The sequence below is a fragment of the Natator depressus genome, chromosome 10 (assembly GCF_965152275.1).
Source record: "Natator depressus isolate rNatDep1 chromosome 10, rNatDep2.hap1, whole genome shotgun sequence".
NCBI lineage: Eukaryota > Metazoa > Chordata > Testudines > Cheloniidae > Natator > Natator depressus.
In genome coordinates, this window is record NC_134243.1 from 40,405,358 (window position 1) to 40,426,755 (window position 21,398).

The following is a 21,398-nucleotide window of genomic DNA, read 5'->3' on the forward strand; positions in this document are numbered from 1 at the left end:
GCGCTTGGCAGGAGTTCCAGGGGGCAGGGACATGGGCTGGGGGCTGCTTCCAGCTTGGCCAGGGGCAGCGCCTGTGGGGAAGAGGAGGGGCAGGGCCTTGGGGGACAGGGGCCCCCGGCCACCATCTCCCCCACTTTTGGGAAGGCTCTGACACCCTTACCTCCAGAGCTAAAGGGATGAACTGGTGGAGCTAGAGAGACGGTGTGGAGAGTGGGGTACATGTACAGGTTGAACCAGCTGAGGTGACAACCATCACACCAGCCTGACACTGCGAGCATCTCTGCCTGCAGGCCTTGCGGATTTGGCCACCTTCCAAGTGTGGCAAAAGGCACTGGGAAAAGATTGGGACTGAGAGAAGGAGAAAGAGGAAACAGTGAAGGTAAAAATAGGGAAGGGGAGAAATACTGACTCAGAAATGAACAACGTCCCAGATAAAGAGCTGTAGAAGGACCCAGCCAAACTGAAATATGTAACAAGTCTGAGCAATAAGACATTGCACCTGACTTCTACCAAGAGATCTGGATGCAGTGTCTGGCTTAGGGGAAGCCTTGAACTCCGTCTGCCCCCATGACTCTCTCTAGCTTGCTGCCTTGAGGTGCCTACAGGGACTGTAATGCGGGGCTGTGCCACATGGTGGGGACACCAAACAAAACTGAAGGAAAAAGCACCAGAGACTGATGGAAAGGAGCATTGCTAATGCTCAGGATTTTTTCCTCAAGTCTCATGATATTTGGTGCTTTTTCTTACAGCCCCAACTTCGGGAGTCCTGCGATTCCATGAAAATCTCAGCTTTTGTTTCTTAGCAAGTAACTTTCTAGCCCTCGTGGTTGCAGAGACAATGCTGTGAAATGGAAAAAAAAATGTTACCCCCAAAGGCTAGGACACCAGAAGACAAATCAGTTTTTTAAAAACCAATCTCTTGATTTTGAAGGCCAGACTCGTGGTTTTTGATCACTTGGGGTTGGCAGTATTGAGACAAGGAGGAAAGAAATGGGCAAGCAAGGGTGGGGGGGACTAAGGGAAGCAATGGCCAAGCAGTCTGAGGTGCTGGATTTAGGTGCCAGGCTCTTTGGGGGCATGGCTGTGACTCTCATCACTGACAAGTGGCAGGATTCAGCAAAGTATAGTCCAGAAGTTAGGGCCTTAGCCTAGAATGTGGGTTGGAGTCCATGCTCTTCCTTGAAGAAGTCACTCATCCTTTCCGTGCTTCAGTTCCCCACCTGCTCAATGGGGATAAGAACCCTGACCTACCTGACAGGGACATTGATAGTAGGGATTGTGAGCTGCTGGGATACTGTGGCGATGGTGGCCAGATAAGTACCTTGGCAAGATCCTTGGTGTAATGTCATTGGCACCTCAGCAGGGCTGAACTATGCCCCACACTGGATGTCTTTTAGAGAGAAGCCGCTACACAGTGTTTTAAATCAGGAGTTCTCAGCCTGTTTACACCTGCAACGTTGACATGCCTCTCCATGAAAAGTGTCCCACTCTTCACCTGCCAAAGCACTCCTGGTCCTCTAATCCCTCCCTGAACTTCCCAACTATCCCTCCCACTCTACATGTCACACTGTGACCCCCAGAGCACCCCATGGAGACACTCTGGCTCCTCTTTCCTAATCCCACTGATATCTCTGCCCTGGGTAGAGTATAGTTACCATTCTCTCTGCCATTCTGGGCCTGGGCCTAGCTGGAGTCCTTCAGCTCCAGTCCAGCTGTTACCAGCCAGGATCCCAAAACCACCTCAGTTTTTCTCCCCTGAAAAAACACAACCCCAGTCTTTTATTTATTTATTGCTACTCATTTGTGGCTCTTATCATTGCTGGAAGACATTCTATGGCCTCATTGTGGGCAGGAAGATGGTCAGGCTGGGGTCCCTTCAGGCCTTGGAGTCTATGATGTTGTGCTGTTAACCCCATATTACAGATAGGGAAGCGAGGCACAGAGAGGCCAAGTGACCTGCCCAAGGTCACACAGGAAGTCTGTGGCAGAGCCATGAATAGACCTTGGATCTCCTTGCTCCATGCCATCATCAGGCTCACAGCCACAGTCCTTTGGGCTCTGCTTCCCAGAATGCTTTCGTGCAATTTTATGGGTTGGGGGAACTGCTGTTAATGCATAATGGGGCTGTGAGGTCAGTGGAGTCACACTGCCATAAAATTGCCTATCACTACAGCATCCAAGCACCTCTCTGCTTCATGGAGTTGTCCTCACAATAGCCCTTGGGAGTGATAAAGGGTCATATCCCCATTTTACAGGTCTGGAACTAAGGCCTTGAGAGATCAAGGGACTCTCCCAAAGTCACATTGTCAGTCTGTGCCAAAGCCAGGAATTGGAGCCAGCTCTGATTCCCAGACCTGTGCTCTCCCACATACCCTCCCACACCTCCACTTTAGCCATAGGGACACAGTGCCACTCAGGTTTGGCCCATCCACCCCTCTATCTCCACCTAGGGAGGGGCGGACGGGCCAAACCTTCTGCCCTCCCCTCCTCCCCCAGCAGCTCTCCATGTGGAAAATGTTCCTTCACCCAGGACAAGGTGGTTTTGGGGTCAGTGCCAGGAGTGCCAGGGCTGCTGGGAGGTCTGCCCACCGTCCTCAGGCCTGCTCATTTCTTTCTTCACATTCTGTGATCCACCCAGCATGTGGCCTCCCATCAGCATTTTGTGCATATTAATGTGACAATTTCACATTTAAAAAAACTCTGACAAGAAGGATACACCAACACATTCCCACTGAAAATTTCATGAAGTACACAGTCCCCCGATCCTGAAAATTTCATGAACTGCGCCTTCCCTAGTGCTACATGGAATGAACCTAGTTACTCTTGCTAGTCATAGTCAAAGTTTTCCTCCCAGCCAGAAGAGTTAGAAACATTACTTGCTTTTAAAGGGAATTTCCATGCTGTGGAAAATTTCCCAAGCAAACAGCTTCATGACCCATTGTGCGGATGCCACACTGAGAGAGGGAGAGACTGAGTCACTGGTTTCAGCTGAGGAGTTCATTGCTGCTTGGCTGTTTCTAGCAACACAACAGATCTGAATGTTTTGCTAGTTTTGCAGGATGCCAAGTGCCATGAATGGCATGCATGGAACATGCCCTTAACTAGGCAGCAGGGTGGGGTTAGAGTGGCCCTTGTACAAATTCCCCATGGGAGGAGGGTTTCTCTCCCCTGCCCTAGCCCCTATATGCTGCGCTAGCAGTGCACAGGGCAGTATAGGCTGCAAAGGTCCAGGAGTGAATTCCTCCAGTGCAGGGCATAAATCAGCCCTACACAAGCTTGAACACAGGGGACATGCTGGGGATAAGAGCAATCAGGGCATCTCCCCCAGTGCAGGGCACTATCGGGATTCCAGGCGCTGGCACCACCCATAGGCAGCTCTGAAGAGGCTGCCATAAATTAGAGCAAATCACAGGGCTGCTCTAACTTAGATTAGGGGCCACACCAGCCTCCAGCCAGCCCCCAACCAAGGGGGCACAAGGGTGGCTGAAACCCATCTCCAAGAGGCACGGTACAGGATGAGACCCAAAGACTTCACTGCGATCTGAGGGAAAGGAGCAGGGGAGACAGCAAAGCTCATTTAGACATACCACTCTGGTCATTCCTGTCAGCGGTGACCCAGGAGTTGTTTGCAGTGACACACACCTGGGCAATCAGTTTGGATTTGGCTATGTTTTAAAGTTCAGGCTGGTGTGACAGTCCCTGCTCCTCCCCCCGCTCCACTTTCAAACCCTACTGCATAATAATAATGTCTCATGCCCTGAGTCTCATGCCCTGTTTCCATTATAACAGCAGCGCAGCACTGGGCCTTTGGGCCACCTATAAATGGACCTTTTAATGCACTTCTGGGGTAGTTGGAGCTGACTGGCCTGTGGCCTCATGTTTCCTGATGCGCCGATGTGTGCGTTAATGGCCCGTTAATACCCTGCATCGTGTCTTATTGCCCAATTCATGCCAGGCTGTTGGCTATCACTCATCTGGTGCTGCACTCACCATACGGTCTTCTGCTGCCAGGGCATTGCAGAGGGGAAACCAAAATTGCCTAGCTATCAACTTAAAGCTGCTCTGGGGAAATGGAGGTTACCTAGGAAATAGTGTTTGCTTTCAGTGAACAGCAAGTTCTGAGTACAGGGAAGAGAACAGCCCACAAGCGTCCTTCCTCCCTCCCTGGAGTGGCTGCCTGGGAGAGGAGGGGCAGGCAGCACTGCAAGACTGTGCTCCAGCTGAGCCAGGAGGGGAACTTCACCTGCCCACTCTGGCCAAAGAGGGAGGCTGGCCCATATATGGGGGGAGGAAGTGTGATTCCCACACCCCCAAATAAGTCTCCCTCCCTTCACCACCGCAGGATCTGGTGTGCCACTGAGGACCTACAGCTGGAGTAAGGCAGAGCTCCATAGGCCCATGCCTAGGTCCCAGCTCCTGGAGTCATGCAACTATATCAGAAGCTCAGCTTGGCTTTTTTTCTTCAAGAAAGTACATTTCTAACCCTCATGGCTTCAGAAAAGCTTGAAAAATGGCAACCCCGGCTTGGGTCACAACTCTCACAATATTCTCCTGAGCTAGGGTGATCAGACATCCTGTTTTTAAAGGGACAGTCCCGTATTTAAACCCTCCTGCAGCTGTCCCGACTTTTTCTTAAAAACGGGAAAATTGTCCCATATTTTCTGTCTCCCCCCTTATCATATGAAAGGAGACTCAAGAAGTTTGGCTTGTTTAGCCTAACTAAAAGAAGGTTGAGGGGAGATATGATTGCTCTCTATAAATAGATCAGAGGGATAAATACCGGAGAGGGAGAGGAATTATTTAAGCTCAGTACCAATGTGGACACAAGAACAAATGGATATAAACTGGTCATTGGGAAGTTTAGACTTGAAATTAGACGAAGGTTTCTAACCATCAGAGGAGTGAACTTTTGGAATAGCCTTCCAAGGGAAGCAGTGGGGGCAAAAGATCTATCTGGCTTTAAGATTAAACTTGATAAGTTTATGGAGGAGATGGTATGATGGGATAACATGATTTTGGTAATTAATTGATCTTTAAAGATTCATGGTAATTAGGCCTAATGGCCTGTGATGGGATGTTAGGTGGGGTGGGATCTGAGTTACTACAGAAAATTCTTTCCTGGGTATCTGGCTGGTGAATCTTGTCCATATGCTCAGGGTTTTGCTGATCGCCATATTTGGGGTCGGGAAGGAATTTTCCTCCAGGGCAGATTGGAAGAGGCCCTGGAGGTTTTTTGCCTTCCTCTGTAGCATGGGGCACGTGTCACTTGCTGGAGGATTCTCTGCTCCTTGAAGTCTTTAAACCACGATTTGTGAACTTCAATAGCTCAGACACAGGTGAGAGGTTTTTCACAGGGGTGGGTGGGTGAGATTCTGTGGTCTGCATTGTGCAGAAGGTCGGACTAGATGATCATAATGGTCCCTTCTAACCTTAGTATCTATGAATCGGTACTGGCAGGTCCTGATGCTGGCCGGATCCCTGCTCGCCAGCCACTCCCTGACCAGTGGTGAGTAGGGGGGTCCAGTGGCTGACGATGGGTGTGCAAGTCTGGTGGTGGGGCAAAGCTTCAACACATGGGGCCAGCCACTCCCAAGGCTGGTCCATCAGTGCAGCCCCTGCTGCATGCTGGCTCTCGGCCAGCAGGGTCCCACCCCGATCCTGTTTCTGGCCAGCACTGGCTGCGCTCTGTGAGCTGTGGTGGCTGGTGACTGCGGGCCTTTACATGCTCCCCCTCTCGCTGTCCTCTCTCTGCTTTGCCCCTTCACACCCTGCCAGCTCCGCTGTTCCTCCATATCTCCCCCAGTGGGGCGCATCCTGCTCCCAGCTCTATGCAGAGAACCAGCCCCTGGCCAGAGCGCTCAGCTCACCAACAGCCTGGCAGGGAGGCTCCTTCCTTCCCCCACTGCCTCTGGCTGGGCTGGTGCCCCGGGAAAGCCCAAGATCCTCCAGCCCGGGGTGCTGGCTAGGAGGAGCCGAGACTTGCATGTGCCAAAGCCCCGCACAGCGCAGGCACGGGGAAGCCTCTCTGTCCCTCAGCTAAGCTCTGGAGTAGCGGGTGGGGAGTGATTTCCAGCCTGTTCGTGACCTGATCCTTCAGGCTTCACAGAAACCTCTTCACCCCCTTCCTCCTCCAGCCCTTTGTCCTGCCCCAGGGAGCTTGGCTGCTCCATCCCCTAGGCACCCTCCCCTGCTGAGCCACCTCTCTGGCCAGGTTTGCTGAAGCCCCTGCAGTCAGGTTCCCTGGGCCCTGGTGCACAATGCATCATTATGATTTAACCCCTTCCTGCCCGCGCTGTAGCCAGGGGACAGGAGGCGGCTGGGTGATGTCCATGGCCAGCAGCAGCCTGGAGGTGTTAGCTGCCTTTTGACACTGTGCGGGCAGGAAGGGAAGGGAGCTGCTTCCAGCCACTGGGGGCGGGGGGGAGATGAGCTCTGCAAAGACAGGGGTTAGGTCATCCCTTCGCCCCCTTCTCCTCCCCTGCAGTTGGAAGCAGCTCCCATCTCTTCCCTCCCGCACAGTGCTGAACGGCTGCTGCTGGCCACATTCTGGTGCTGATCCCCTGCCCCAGCTACATGGCAACAGGTTCTGACCCACAGCTCTGTTCCCAGGCTCCAGCCATGCTGACTCCTGACTCCAGCCACACACTCCTGGACTCCAGCACCCAGGTCTGTGTTCTGGCCGCGGGCACTGAGCCCTGGCCCTGGCCGCATGGCAGCAGATACCAGATCCTGGCTCTGGCCATGCAACAGTGGGGCTCATCACCCACCCCCATCACCCCTGTATCCATTCAGGCCCCTGCTGCCTCCCATGGCCCTTTATCCATCCCCTCACCCAGGACCCTGCTGCCTTCATGGCCTCGCATCCATCCTCCCCATTGCCTGAGCCCCCACTGCCTCCCCTGACCCAGCATCTATCCTACCATTGCCTCTGCCCCCTGCTGCCTCCCCCTTTGGCCCCCCCATCCAGCACTTAATGGGTTCTGGGGCTTGCTGAGAAAAGTGATATTAACAAACATGCAAGTATCACTTTTCACAGCAGACTTACTAGCTATCTGTAAAAAGTGATACTTGTATGCTTGTTAATATCACTTATCACTTTTCATAGCCTCCCAGGTAGCTACTAAGTGTGCTGTGATATTAACACATTTACAAATATCACTTTTCACAGCAAGCCCCAGGACCCACTAAGCCCTGGATAGGGTGGCTGAAGGGGGAGGCAGCATTAATTTTGTCAAGGCTGATTCCCCACTCTGGCACTCCGAGTGCAGAAGATGGGGGCCCACAAGGATTTTTAAAAATTAATACTGGCCACTCCAGGCTTGTATTAAACTCCCAAGGTTACAGCTTTTCTCTGACTTTGGCTTGGTAAACGCTGCCACCACCCAAATGCAACCCCCCCTTTTTTTTTGGAAGCCAGGAATGCACACTTGGGAATTCCTTCCTGTGGGGTACCCTCAAGCCCTTTCACTCCCCCCCCACCGCCCTTCCAGGGAAGAGCTGAGAAAGAAAACAAAGGAAATTAGCTGTTGCCACCAGCTAATTAAACAACATGTGCACAAACTTCTTAGGACACCAAAAATCCAATCCTGTTCTTAAAAAAGGTAAATTTTATTAAAAACAAAAAGAAAGAAAATACATCTGGAACTTAGGCTTTTGCTAGATTTTAAAAGAGCAATTCCAAAAATTAAGCACCCAAAATAGCTTTCTTAGGGGTTCAGCTTAAAGGTTACAAGCAAATAAAAGCATCTGGCATTAGCACAGAGGAGTCCACTAGCCATAAGAAATAAACAGAAATAAACCTAATCACATCTTTCTAAACATTCCTGATCTACTTACACATTTGGGGGTTCCAAATAAGTAGTTCTAGGTATGATCTGATGATCTATAATCATACCTGGCTTAAAGCTTCTCATAGCATAACTGCTCCCTATTCCCCTCTTTCATGGAGAACAACAACAGAAACAAAGGGGAAGTTTTTCCCCATTTTTAAAAGTTCCAGCCTTCCCATTGGCTCTTTTGGTCAGGTGCCCACTCCCTTTCCTTTACCTGCGGGACTTTGTTAAACCTTTACAGGTAACACAAGCAGAGAACAGCCACCAAGAGGAGCTTTACAGCTAACTGGCTGGCTGGCTGGGTGTCCATAAAAGGGAGCTCCCCCCACCCTTCATTTATCACAATTTTTCTTAGTGAGTCTGCCAAAAAAACCTACAAATATAATTACACTAATCTGAATGTGACTCTGTGCACATTTAATTGTTTTCCCTAAAGTTAATTAAGTATTTTAGGGGAAAAGTGTCAGTGCGGCCACCAGTGAGAGTTGTGGCTGCACTCTGAGGCCACCAAAAAATGTTTTATGCGAGCCCCTGATCTAGTGTGTCAGAGACATTTGGATTGTATTTACTCCCACTTCTTTGAGAATTCCCTCCTTTTCCAGATATAATCTCTGCTAAAAGAAAAGGAGTACTTGTGGCACCTTAGAGACTAACAAATTTATTTGAGCATAAGCTTCCATGAGCTACAGCTCACTTCATCGGATGCATTCAGTGGAAAATTGTCCCCTGAGAAGGGGCCTCCCTCCACATCTAGTGAGACTATAAGCTCTTTAGTGCAGGGACTGGCTGTTCTGTGTCTGTACAGCACCCAGCACAGTGGAGTCTGCCACACCTGGATGGGTTGGTGGCATCAGAACTTGAACCTAGGTAGTTTCAGCTTCAATTTCCCCAATCTCTATGCTGCTGGGAGCTACTATTCTAAAGCCCCCACAGCAGCAAGCAGGCCACAATAATACCTGCACAGAACAGGTCTTTCTTAGAGCCTGGCCCCCAACTTTTGCCCAAATAAAAGTGGCAGAGACAATTTACCAGGAACCTGCAGGCCACTCCTAATAAGCAGCGACTGATACAGCCCCCCCTGCCCCTCACCTTCCTAGTGGCTTATAAAGACTACGACTCCCAGGATGCAATGTGTGAAGCTGCTTGGATGAGGATGGCACAGTGCATGCTGGGGCCTGCAATCTGCGTTAGCCGTGCCTACTTATTAAAAGGAGGACACGGCCATGGGCTGCATTGTAGAACTCAGGGGCCACCCTCTGCTGCGCAGGCTTCCCACCTGAGCAGTGAGTGCTGGGCTCTGGGGAGCAAGTCCATGCCAAGAGGAAGTCTCATTTCTCAATGAGTTATTTGAGACACTGTTCTCCTCAGCATGCCCTCCGGCACCCGCCTGCCCCTCAGATGGAAGGCTGAACTCTCCCTGACCCTCTGTGAGAGGAGAAAGAGACAACACCAAGACACAGCAACTCTAAAAATAGACCAGCTGGGGCCTGCAATGGGATTAGAGCAGAACAGGAGACCCCACAGCCCTAGCCTTGTGCTTCGGCTGTTATCAAGGGGAGGAGTCACAGACACAAAAAGAGAAGGAGTGGGAGAAGAGATGATGCCCTCTCCCCCACCCAGAAGGGATTTTGCCGTGAGCTACGGGAATGGGTAAGGCTGACCAGTCTGAAGAGGTATACAAGTCTCAGGAGCTCATTAGCACACGACAGCACTGACCAGATGGTGCAGTCCTGAGGTCAATAGGCGTCTAAGGCCCTGATTCAGCACAGCACATAAGCTTATGCAAGTTAAGTGCATCCTTAGGTGCTTTGCTGAAGCACAGCCTTAAGAAAGGAGGGTCCATTACAGAGAGGAATGCCTCAAATCTGTGTCTTGTAACTCTCCAGGGCAGAGATTGTCTTTTTGTCCAGCACTTGGCACCATAGATCTGTCCCAACTGCTACTGTAATACTGATGGTGATCACTGTAAATGCTTTCTAGTGACACTTGCTGGTGGATGCGTGGAGCGGGACTCCCTTGCTTTAGGTGCAGCAGGGGCTGCTCCTCCTTCACTGGAGAAGTCCCTCAAGGGAGTAGGGGAATACTGAGAGGGGAAATGGGACTTAGGAGTGCACCTCCCCCACAACTTGACCCAAATTCAAATGGCTGTTAACACCATAAATTCTCCAGTCCAGGAGCTGGCAGTCATGGAGTGATGGGTCTCGAAGGAGGCTGTCAGACCCAGAGGGTGATGGCACGTTTAGACCCAGATAGGGTCTCGTACATCGGTGGAATGGCACCTGCATCAGAGATCAGTCTGGTCCCCAGCAGACGCACGTTGACTCCGAACATTGGAGCACAGTGCTGTAAAGTCCAGGCACCCCGTCTCTGTGTCTGCTTTGCACTGGTTATTAGGAAGTCTGTCTGTGCAGGGTCACACAGGGCCGGGACTGTCTGAAGAGTGAAGTCAGGATACTGAAAACACAAATCCCTGTGGCTGCAGCCGTGCTGCCTGGGAGCTGAGCTAGCTCAGCAAGTTGGGCCCTGCTCAGGAGCTCAAGAGGAAGCATCCAGGCCGCTGGAGGAGCTCGTGATTGAGTAGATGGCACTCTTCTCTGAGGCCTTGTAGGGTGCTACACACCGCAGTGGAAAGCTGGCTGTGTTCCCACTGAGGTGCATAGCTACATGCAGCAGTGAAAGGCTCTGGCAGGGGGGAGGTAGTGAAGAAAGGCTTCAGCAGTGGGGAGCTGCCAGAGCCTCTCCATTACCTCCCCACTTCCCTCGCTTTACATGGCTGCTGGAGCCTTTGCTGTGTGGAGGGAGAACAGCAGTGTAGATGGAGGAGGCACTGCTTGGGTATGTAGGGAGTGTACCCTGAGGTTCAGGCATGGCTTTTCTCACCTAAGCCATGCCTCACAGTTTATACTACTATTTGTACCCATGCTGCGGGAGTGTACCACTGAGTATGCTCCATACTACTGTAATATTTGTGCAATGTAGCCATAACCTCAGAGCCGCGCCTCAGTCAACACCTGCATGCACCCAAGTGTGAATAGTTTGGCCCTAGCAAAATGCTGGGTGTATGCATAGGTGGCAAATTAGCCCACATTTTAGCCCTGTGCATCCTGCATGATTATCATACTCTGCCTTCCCTAGCAAGCCACCACCTCTGATCTATAGCAAGATGGAAAACAGCAGCCAGTAATTGCTATAAAAATTAGCATAGCACGGGGAAGGCAGAGTGGGGTGATGAGCTGTACTCTGCTTCCAGATTGGCTTTGTAGGTTTCATGGAATGTCAAAACAGATACTTTATTTACTGGTTAAAGGGGCCCTCTGCCTGTTATTTTAAGGGGAGCCACCAGCACTGTTCCCGGTGAGAATACAGCTGGGAGGAGTTCAACAAAAGCGAGGCTTGGGTTTTCGATGGCGTCTATGGGAGTGAGGCACCCAACTCAATGGGATTTGAGCACCTAACCCCCACAGGCTGTTTTGAAAAATCCAGCCTAAAGGTCTCTTTCCCAGAGCCCAAGTCACACTTTAAAAACCAACAAAGAAACCCATCCCCTTTCCTCAGCAGTGAAAGCAAAGACAATTATTCAGTGTAAACGACAAGGGGCTTAAATTATGCATGGAGCTATTTACATTGAAGTGCACCGTTTAGAAAAAGTCATTACAGTGGCTCCCACAATCCCGCGGCTGACTGCACACACACCATAGTGACGCCATGTAGCTCTCCACACATGGAAACAGATCTCTGTCGCTTCCCTCAGCTTCTATAATGAGAGTGTTGACTGGCGTGTCTCCTTAGACTGCCTTCCCCAAGAGGGCTCCCTCAAGCAATATCATGGTTGGGTGCTGCTCTCTCGCACGTTCAGTAATTTTTCACATGATGTCCCTATTCTCCTTCTCCCTACAAGAAGAGTTACAGAAAGCAGCCTCAGCTACTGTTGGGTGGGCTGGCTTGTAGCCTGGTGCGGTAGATTTAACCCTTCCTTAGCTAGATTAGTCTTGTAGGCGATTGGAATCAAAATTGGATTGGGAAAACCATACCTATGGAATGCAGCTGTATGTTCTGTGCTCCCTCTACTGCCTGGTGTAAATGGAGGATGACAGCCTACTACTGCCATTAGCTAATTGAGTTACTTCTTCAGCTCCTGTGATATAGTGCAGTGTTGCTAATGATCTATGGGTCAAACCCTGCTGATGACCTAGAGCGGTTACATTTGCTTCTGGAGGTGCTAGTGGCTATCAGACTAGAGGAAACAGAGCCTGACTGAAATAGCCTATGCACTCTCCAGCCACTTCACTGTGTCCTTATTAAAGAGAGCCCTGTGCCAAACTTGATACTAATCGGAACCTGTGTGCATGGAGCAATAGTAATTAAGACTGAGGGCAAGTTAGCATTGATGAGCAGCCCCGATTGCTTCTTGGAATTAAAATACATTTCTGGTGCCCAAAGGGATTTGAGGGATTCAGTATTGCAACTGTAGGGATATAGTACATAGATTTACTGTCAGCTGCTTTTCAGTTCCACTGAATGTCCTCTTTTTCTTGTATCAGCCTGAAAAGTTGCTCATGACAAGAATGTTACATGGCTTGGGTTTGCTTTATGGTAAATGGTCAACATTTTAGTTGAATTTCCTTACTTTGGGCTATTTTCAGCTTGTGATTTATCGTGTTCTCCAGCTGAGATGAGACAATCCAAATAACCTCACAGCTTCATCCATCTTGGGTGAGCTGTGAGTAGACTATAAATTTGGCCCTAATGCCCAGATTGTCAAAAGTATTTAGGCACCTAACTCCAGAGTTAGGCACCTAAATACCTTTGACAATCTGGGCCTAAGTGACTTAGCCCAGGTCACACAGTGAAGCTGTGGGATAAAGTAGAATCTTCCTTACTAAGGCCCTGATTCCACAAGCCAATCCTACTCATCAAAGCACATAAACTCATGTTTAAATCCCATCAACTTCAAGGAGACTAAAGAGTTTGCTTAAAGTTAAACACATGCTTAAGTGCTTTGATGAATCAGGATCTTTGACTGTAAACTCTTTAAGGCAGGGACCATTTCATAGAATCATAGAAGATTAGGTTGGAAGAGAGCTCAGGAGGTCATCTAGTCCAACCCCCTGCTCAAAGCAGGACCAACTCCAACTAAATTGTCCTAGTTTGTCAAGCCAGGCCTTAAAAATCTCTAAGGAGGGAGATTGCATCACCTCCCTAGGTTGCCCATTCTAGTTCTTCACCACCCTCCCACTGAAATAGTTTTTCCTAATATCCAACCTAGACCTCCTCCACTGCAACTTGAGACCATTGTTTCTTGTTCTGTCATCTGCCACCACTGAGAACAGCTGAGCTCTGTCCTCTTTGGAACCCCCATTCAGGTAGTTGAAGGCTGCTATCAAATCCCCCCTCACTCTTCTCTTCTGCAGACTAAATTAGTCCAGTTCCCTCAGTCTTTCCTTATAAGTCTTGTGCCCCAGCCCTCTAATAATTTTGTTGCCCTCCGCTGGACTCTGTCCAATTTGTCCACATCCTTTCTGTAGTGGGGGGCCCAAAACTGGATGCAGTACTCTAGATGTGGTCTCACCAGTGCCAAATAGAGGGGAATAATCACTTCCCTCGATCTGCTGGCAGTGCTCCTACTAATGCAGCCCAATATCCCATTAGCCTTCTTGGCAAGAAGGGCACACTGTTGATTCATATCCAGCTTCTCATCCACTGTAATCCCAGGTCCCTTTCTGCAGAACTGCCGCTTAGCCAGTCGGTCCCCAGCCTGTAGCAGGGCATGGAATTCTTCCATCCTAAGTGCAGGACTCTGCACTTGTCCTTGTTGGACCTCATCAGATTTCTTTTGGCCCAATCCTCCAATTTGTCTAGGTCACTCTGGACCCTATCCCTACCCTCCAATGTATCTACCTCTCCCCCCAGCTTAGTGTCATCCATGACCTTTCTTAGGGTGAAATCCATTCCATCGTCCAGATCATTAATGAAGATGTTGAACAAAACCTCCCCCAAAACCGATCCCTGGGGCACTCTACTTGATGCTGGCTGCCAACTAGACATCGAGCCGTTGTTCACTACCCATTGAGCCTGACGATCTAGCCTTTCTATCTACCTTATAGTCCATTCATCCAATCCATACTTTAAATTTCCAGCAAGAATACTGTGGGAGACTGTAGCTTTGCTAACTTCAAGATATATCACGTCCACTGCTTTCCCCATATCCACAGAGCCAGTTGTCTTATCATAGAAGGCAATCAGGTTGGCCAGGCATGACTTGCCCTTGGTGAATCCATGTTGACTGTTCCTGATCACTTTCCTCTCCTCCAAGTGCTTCAAAATGGATTCCTTGAGGACCTGCTCCATGAGTTTTCCAGGGACTGAGGTGAGGCTGTAGTTCCCCAGATTCTTCTTCTTCCGTTTTTTTTTTTTTTTTTTTTTTTAAAAAGATGGGCATTTATATTCGCCTTTTTCCAATCATCCAGGACCTCCCCCAAATGCCACGAGTTTTCAAAGATAATGGCCAATGGCTCTGCAATCACATCAGCCAACTGTCTCAGCACCTTCAGATGCATTAGATCCAGACTCATGGACTTGTGCATTTGTTCATTCTGTGTCTGTATAGCACCAAGCACGCTGGAGCCCCATCTTGGTTTCACCTCTAGATGCTCCTGGAATACAGACTAACAAAGACAACTGATCAAAATGTGGAATTTCCATCCCACCCGAAATTCCCATATATTTATGATTTTGTCCCAGTTCAAAACATTTCATTTTTTTGGGCCCCAAAATGAAACATTCATCTCTGCATCCGCCTGGGTCGCGAGGGGGCCTCCTGAGACTTGTAGTTCACGTTCCCACATGCCCCCATTCTCCTATCTGGGCCCAACTTCCTGACTGGACTACAGTCCACCAGGGCACCTTATGTGCATTGTAGTTCTGGCTCCCTCACACTCACCCTTCCTCTGCTATGGTCCTTGCTTCTCAGCTGGACTACATCTCCTGTCACAGTACATCACTGGCATTTGTTTCAACACAACCCTATTTTCTGATGAGGAAGTGTTCCTTTGGATATGTTTTGACTAGTCCTAAGAACACCCCTCCAAATCCTGTGCTTTAACCTCATGATCATCTTTCCTTCTCTGCATAAATAGACCATTACTCAGGTGAGTTTTCCCTGGTAATTTTCCTGTGGGATCTCTTGAATTTTATCCCTGCATCAAGGACTGTGTAATCGGGGGTGATTCTTGATTTTGCAGCATTGCTGAGTCAGTATTAGCTGTCTCATTCCTCTGGCACCCACCTGAGCATGCTGCTCTCCTTAGGATTTCTCTTTTGGGGTTCTCTCATTTCTGGTGCTACTGTATTTCCAACAGGTTATCAACAGAGACATGCACACTAGCAAAGGGTCTCCCACGCTCACCTTTTATTGTGATGTATTAATTCTCACTCACGTAAGGAAATGTACACACCCAAACCAACACCAAGGAAACAAAGCACAGAGAAGAGTTTGGCTTCCTGTAGGCATGGGAAGGGGAGCCCCCTTATCAGTGCTGGGGAGTCTCCCCTGCTAAGCAGTTGAATCGGGCTCCTTCACAGGAAGTTACTGGAGACAAGGAGTCTTTAAATCAATGGTTTTGTTACTGCTTTGCATGGAGGGAAATAAACAAATGCTGCTGAGCCTGAAAGCCCATGCGCTCCCCACTGGCTCCCATCAGGCCTTCAAGGGGGTCAGCATGGAGACGTGCTGGGAGACTGCTCTTCCTCTCCCTAGCAGTGCAGATGTTACCCACTGTTAGAGGGTATTGTGTTCACAACCATGCCTTGGGCCACAGAGGATGTGGCTCATTTGCAGCTACCAGCTACAGGAACTGATGCTTTGGCTCAAGCTGCAGATATGCAGCCTTTTAGGTCCCTCGTTCAATCCCCAGTATTGCCCAAAAGAGGAGATTTCACACCAGCCTCCCTCTTGCCCTTGTGTTATCTACATGGTGGGGAGAAGAGGCTGGATGCTTTTTACCATTAGGAAGCTACCTGACTGTCTTGCTTCCTTGCAGAGCAAGGGGAGAGCTGTTCCCTCTTCTCCAATCCTGTTGGCATCTTCTGCAGCAGGACTCTAAACCTTTCTGTGGGTGGGTAACCCAGTTGTATCTCACTGGCCCCAGGGAGATCAGCAGACAATCACTAAGGTGACTTATCCCTCCAGCTAAGCCCCCAGTTCTGTAGCACCAAACATCAGGATGACCAGACCAGCACAGAAAAGGTGCAAGGCAAAGGAGACCAGAGGGGACAGCACAGTACTTATCAGAGGGGTGTATCATACTCCATTTATCATCAACCACACTCATACCCTTTCATCCCATTTCCAAATACATTTTCTTATCTTTAGGCCAGTCCCAATGTTCAAAGGAGGCAGCCAGTGACCCATGCTCTCCAAACTCAGTACCTTTTTTTCTCCGATTGTCTCTCCTCCTGCCCCTTTCTGGAACTGTTTTCCCCCTGGCACCACAGCTCCTTAGATACCTCACCTCCTCTGCAGCTGGAATGAGCTGGATCTGGCTTATATAGACCCCCAGGCTCCACCCACTCCCAGCAGCTTCTGAGAGGATTGGTTCATTGAAGCCAGCTTGCTGGGTTTTTTCTTCTCCCTCTCACATGATCCCAGGTCCTTTAAAACATCCGGGAGCTGAAATGCCCCAGAATGTAAATTCCCCATTCTTGGGTCTCAGCCCCAGAGCATTTTGAAGGGTGAGTAACAGAGCAGGTAAGACTCAGAGCAGGGGTGAAATCCCCCACTCTCCTGGCCAGCCCTCCCACCACCACCACCAGCAGGAGAGGGTATGAGGACTGGCCAGCTATTCCCAGAAGATGTGGAAGAGGGTCAAAAGCCAGCAAGTATCTTGATTAGTCTTAACATTAGCATAGCCCCACCTATGCACAGGGCCCCGTTGTGTTAGGTGCAGCAGAGATGTGTAACGAGAGACAGCACCTACTCCAAAGAGCTTCCAGTCTAAATAGACAAGACAACGGATAGAAGTGGAAACACTTTGCAGAGCCAGAAACAGCATGCAGGTCTCCTGAGCCCCAGTCTAGTGCCCTGGCCACTGACCCAGGCTGCTACACAATGCAGAGCCTGTGCCAAGGGCAAGGCTGTGAGGTTTGTGTGTGGGCGGGGGGCGCACACAGGTTGGAAGCCCAAAGGCTGCATTCACAGAAGGCCAGGCTGGTCACCCAAGTTTGAGGGGAAAGGGGTGAGCGCACCAAAGGCGCAGAGAGATCAGTGAGGGTCTCTTTACCAGAACTGAACCCAGCCTGCACTGATCCCCCCCCAGCACTTTCCCACCCCGAGTTGACGTGAGGGAATTCTGCTGTCTCCTTGAGTCGTTCTTCCACTCCAGCCTGGGGTGTCCTGAGCAGAATCCAGACAAGGTTGTCAGGGCAGCCTAATCGGGAAAAACCCTTGTCACTTGCAGATAAACTCCCACCTACCCTCATCGTCCCCCTTCATTCCTCCCTCACAAAGCAAGGCTGGGTTGGCGGGGGCAAAGGCATCAAAGAGTGAAAGGCACTGAAGTGTGGTTCTAATCGGCAGGGCCTAGCAGAGCCCGCTGGGTCTCACCAGCCAGTGTGGGGAATGCAGGCAAAGCAACCGTGTGTCTTTGTAACAGAAGAGGAAATTGAAGGTTTCATGTGGAAGGGACTCAGCACTCGAGGGGAGGAAGGAGATGCTTTATGTGCTGTTGTTTATTCCTCACTTCCTGCCATCTCTCAGCATGTACCTGTTCCGTGGTGAAACGACAGCTCTCCAGCCAGGCAGAGGCAGGTGTACAAGGCTCCAGGCTTCTTCTCACTGAGGACGTCTTGAATCATTTCTCTGATCCAGCCACTGATATGTGTCCCCAGGGCAGAAAGAGACAAAAGCCGGCGCCGTCTTTAAAAGCTTCTGTTTTATAACCACAAAAATTGGTGCAGTGGAGAAAAAATAAAAGTAGTTGAAAAATAACAGGAGTTGAGGGCAGTGCAGCTACCTGCACCATGGGGAGCAGAGACGCCAGCAGTGCAGGGGCAGTTCAGCTACCACACCAGGGGGAGCCGAGATGCCAGCAGAGCAGGGGCAGTGCATCTACCTGCACCAGGGGAGCCGAGATGCCAGAAGTGCAGGGGCAATGCCACTACCTGCACCAGGGGGAGCTGAGACATAACACGTTACCCTTCCACTCCAAGGGGGAGCCAAGGCACCAGCAGTACAGGGGCAGGGCATCTACCTGCACTGGGGGAGCTGAGACACTGGCAGTGCAGGGGCAGTGCAGCTACCTGTACCAAGGGGAGCCAAGATGCCAGCAGTGCAGGGGCAGTGCAGCTACCTGCCACGAGGGGGAGCCAAGATGCCAGCAGTGTGGGAGCAGTGTGGCTACCTGCACCATGGGGAGCTGAGGCACCAGCAGTGCAGAGGCAGTGAAGCTACTTGCACCAAGGAGCCATTTTTCAGAAAAACAAAAATATATATATTCTGCCAGCCACAGTGTCAAGAACAAAAATGTCTCTGACTACAAGATCTTGAAAGGGTCACTGGAGGCCAGATCCCTGCAGGGGAATATCACAAGGTCTCTCCAGGCAGTAACTTTTATCCCAGTTACAAATGGGTCTTTTTCTTATTAGACCATCGGGACAGCTCTAGCAAATCCAGGCCAATGGTGCATCCAGTCCAATATCTCTAATGGTCACCAGTCCTGGATGCTTCAATCATTCGCTGATGCCTGAGGCACTAAACACCATGAAAAAAATTAAAGAGAAATTTCAAGAGTTTATGAAGAACTTCCCCCGCCCGCATTCCCAGCTCACATCCCCCTCTCTCCCACACATGCCAAACCCCCCACATTATCACCACAGCACAGAGATCCACGCTCTGCTCTGGCACAGATATTCAAAAACAAATGTCCCCTTTTTTTACAGCTGTTCCTTTCTTTCATTTACCATTTTTAAAAACGTATTTATTAGAAATGAGGCGGCAGTTCAAAGCCCGGGGTTTGATTGAATTAGGTTACTCATTTCACTCCTTTGAAAAGCTGACAGCTGATGAAATATTTATGCTGTTACCTGTATTCTCAGACGTTTTATCCCCCCTCAAAAAAACATTTCAGAAACTGCAATCTAGCAAAGAAGTGAGGTTTTTTCTCTTTAAAGAGTCATAAAAGAGGGATGGGGGAATATTCTCTCCTACATTTGATCCCCCACGCAGTAGCTGAAGCCCAGAGCCCCTAGCCCCAGTACCCTCCATGGGGGCTAAAGCCCAGCGCTCCAGCATCACAGCTGGGCATGAAGCCATGGGACTGAGGCCCAGAGCCTTGGCACCCCTGCAGGTCTAAAGCCCAGAGCCCCTGTGCCCTCATGCCCCCATGGGTCTAAACCCCCAAGCTCTCCCCCAAACCCCAGCAACCCACATGGCAGAAGCCCTAAGCCCTCCCCCTGGCCCAGAGCCCCGAGCCCCCATGACAGCTGGTGGCTGAAGTCCAGAGCCCCAAACCCCCACTCCCTCCCAGACCTATAAGGAGTTTTTATTGTATCTTGGCAGGGACTCAGAAAGAAAAAGGTTGAGAGTCCTGCTCTAGGCTACCTGTTGAAACACTGTTTACCCATGGCACAAGGCAGAGGGAGCCACTTGCTGTGGTAGAAGCTCAGGTATGTCCTCTGGGGTGGGCGGATGTTCCTTGGTGAAGTGAAGCCCCTTTTACTTGCAAGCCAAATTCTGTGAACTCGCTGACTCAGAGCCCTCGCTGGGAAGGTGGAGCTGCTTGTGGGTCTAGCACCGGAGAGCATCGCAGCCTGATCGGTCCCACCCCTACATCATTACCCTACCTAGAATCCTGAGCTTGTCTCATGATGAAGACCAAGTAGTCCTGCCTGGGGCATGGAGAGCCACAATCATGTATTCCAGCTCCACCCTCGGGCGGGAATGCATAAGGGGCCTTCTATATAGCTTTGAAAGTGGAGGTTACGGGCCGGCCGTACATTGGAGGTAGCGGGTCTGAAGCTGAACTCACACCAATGTACAGTCAGGAGCAACAGCACTGAACCTAATGAGCCTGATCCTGGTCCCCACTGTGGCCCCTTTGCTCTGTCTGAAAGTCACAGCAGGACTACAAATCTACCCCTCCCAACCTGGCACAGGGGGCTGGAAGGGGAATGCTACAGGTGGGACAGTGCATAAGCAGCACACACTGTGCTCCAGCAATCCCCACCAGTGTGATGGCCACAAGGGCCTGTCACAAGTCAGTCCAGGCTAGAGTAGCTCTAGCTTGAGTCAGGAAACAAACTGGACTCTCTCCACTCCAAGATCCAGGAATTGCTAAAGTGACTACTGGCTTCACCACCACCACCACCACCCCTCCTCCAGAACATAGCTTTGGGGCAGATGGGGGGCTGAGACAATGGGGTAACGTGGGGTGAGAGCTCACACAGGCCTCAGGGCTGAAATACTTCGATGGGGACACAATTCTTCTGCTCAGGGCAGTAGAAAGTAATCCCAGTCGATCCCCAAAGCACAGGTCTCCTCATACCTGTCCCTGCCTCCACAGCAGCAGCTCAGGTGGCGGCTGCATGGCAAGCCACCCTTCAGCCGTCCTTCCCTGAAGCATTGCCAAGGCACCAGCCCTCCATCGTCCAGCCCGATAACATTCGCTGCTGTCACAGATGATGTGGAGGAGCTGGACTGTGCGTTCACTTCACATAACATTACTGGAGCTCCACAGGCTTCTGCTCATTTCCGATTCTGCTGCAGTGGTGCAGTGTTTACTATGCCAGCTCTCTCACACACATGCACACACAGTCCCATCGACATTGGCAATGGGACTGTGATGCTCTGTACCTCAGGGGAACACCCTGCACCCCCATGTTCATCCTTATAATATGATTGTGTGGTATCCAATGCGAAGTTTGTCATGTCGGGTGTCTTCGGAAGGCTAATGATGCACTGAGCATTGTCGTTATAGTAATGTTACAGGTTGTAATTTCATGTATATAGTTGTGAGGCTGAAAATGTGTCCTCATGGCTTAAAACAAGCCCAGGCAAAATTCTTCAGGAGCAGAGGGGCAGTTCACACCTCATCAGGGCATGTATGGGACAAACCCAGCCTAGCCTCACAGGAACAAAGGACGCTGGCCTAGGCAACAACAAAGGATCTATTCGATTCTGTAGTAAGTCATCCCCCCTTCCCTTGGTCAGTTTGGGACTGCAATGAGGTAATGCTCACCTGACTCTGAAGGGGTGGGGGGGCAAAGCCAAGAGGGAAGAAAGAACATGATAAAAGGGAGCGAGATTTGCCATGCTGTTCCTCTTCTCTCTTCAACTTACATCTACAGTCACCATCACCAAGTGACTGAAGCACTGATCAAAGGAGAGAGCCTGGCTGAAGGGCAACCAGCCAGCCTGTGGTGAGAAGCATCTAAGTTTGTAAGGGCACTGAAAATGTTAAGAATGCATTTTGCTTTTATTTCATTTGACCAAATCTGATGTGTTGTGCTTTGACTTATAATTAAATAAAATCTATCTTTTGTAGTTAATAAATTTGTTCATTCTACCTGAAG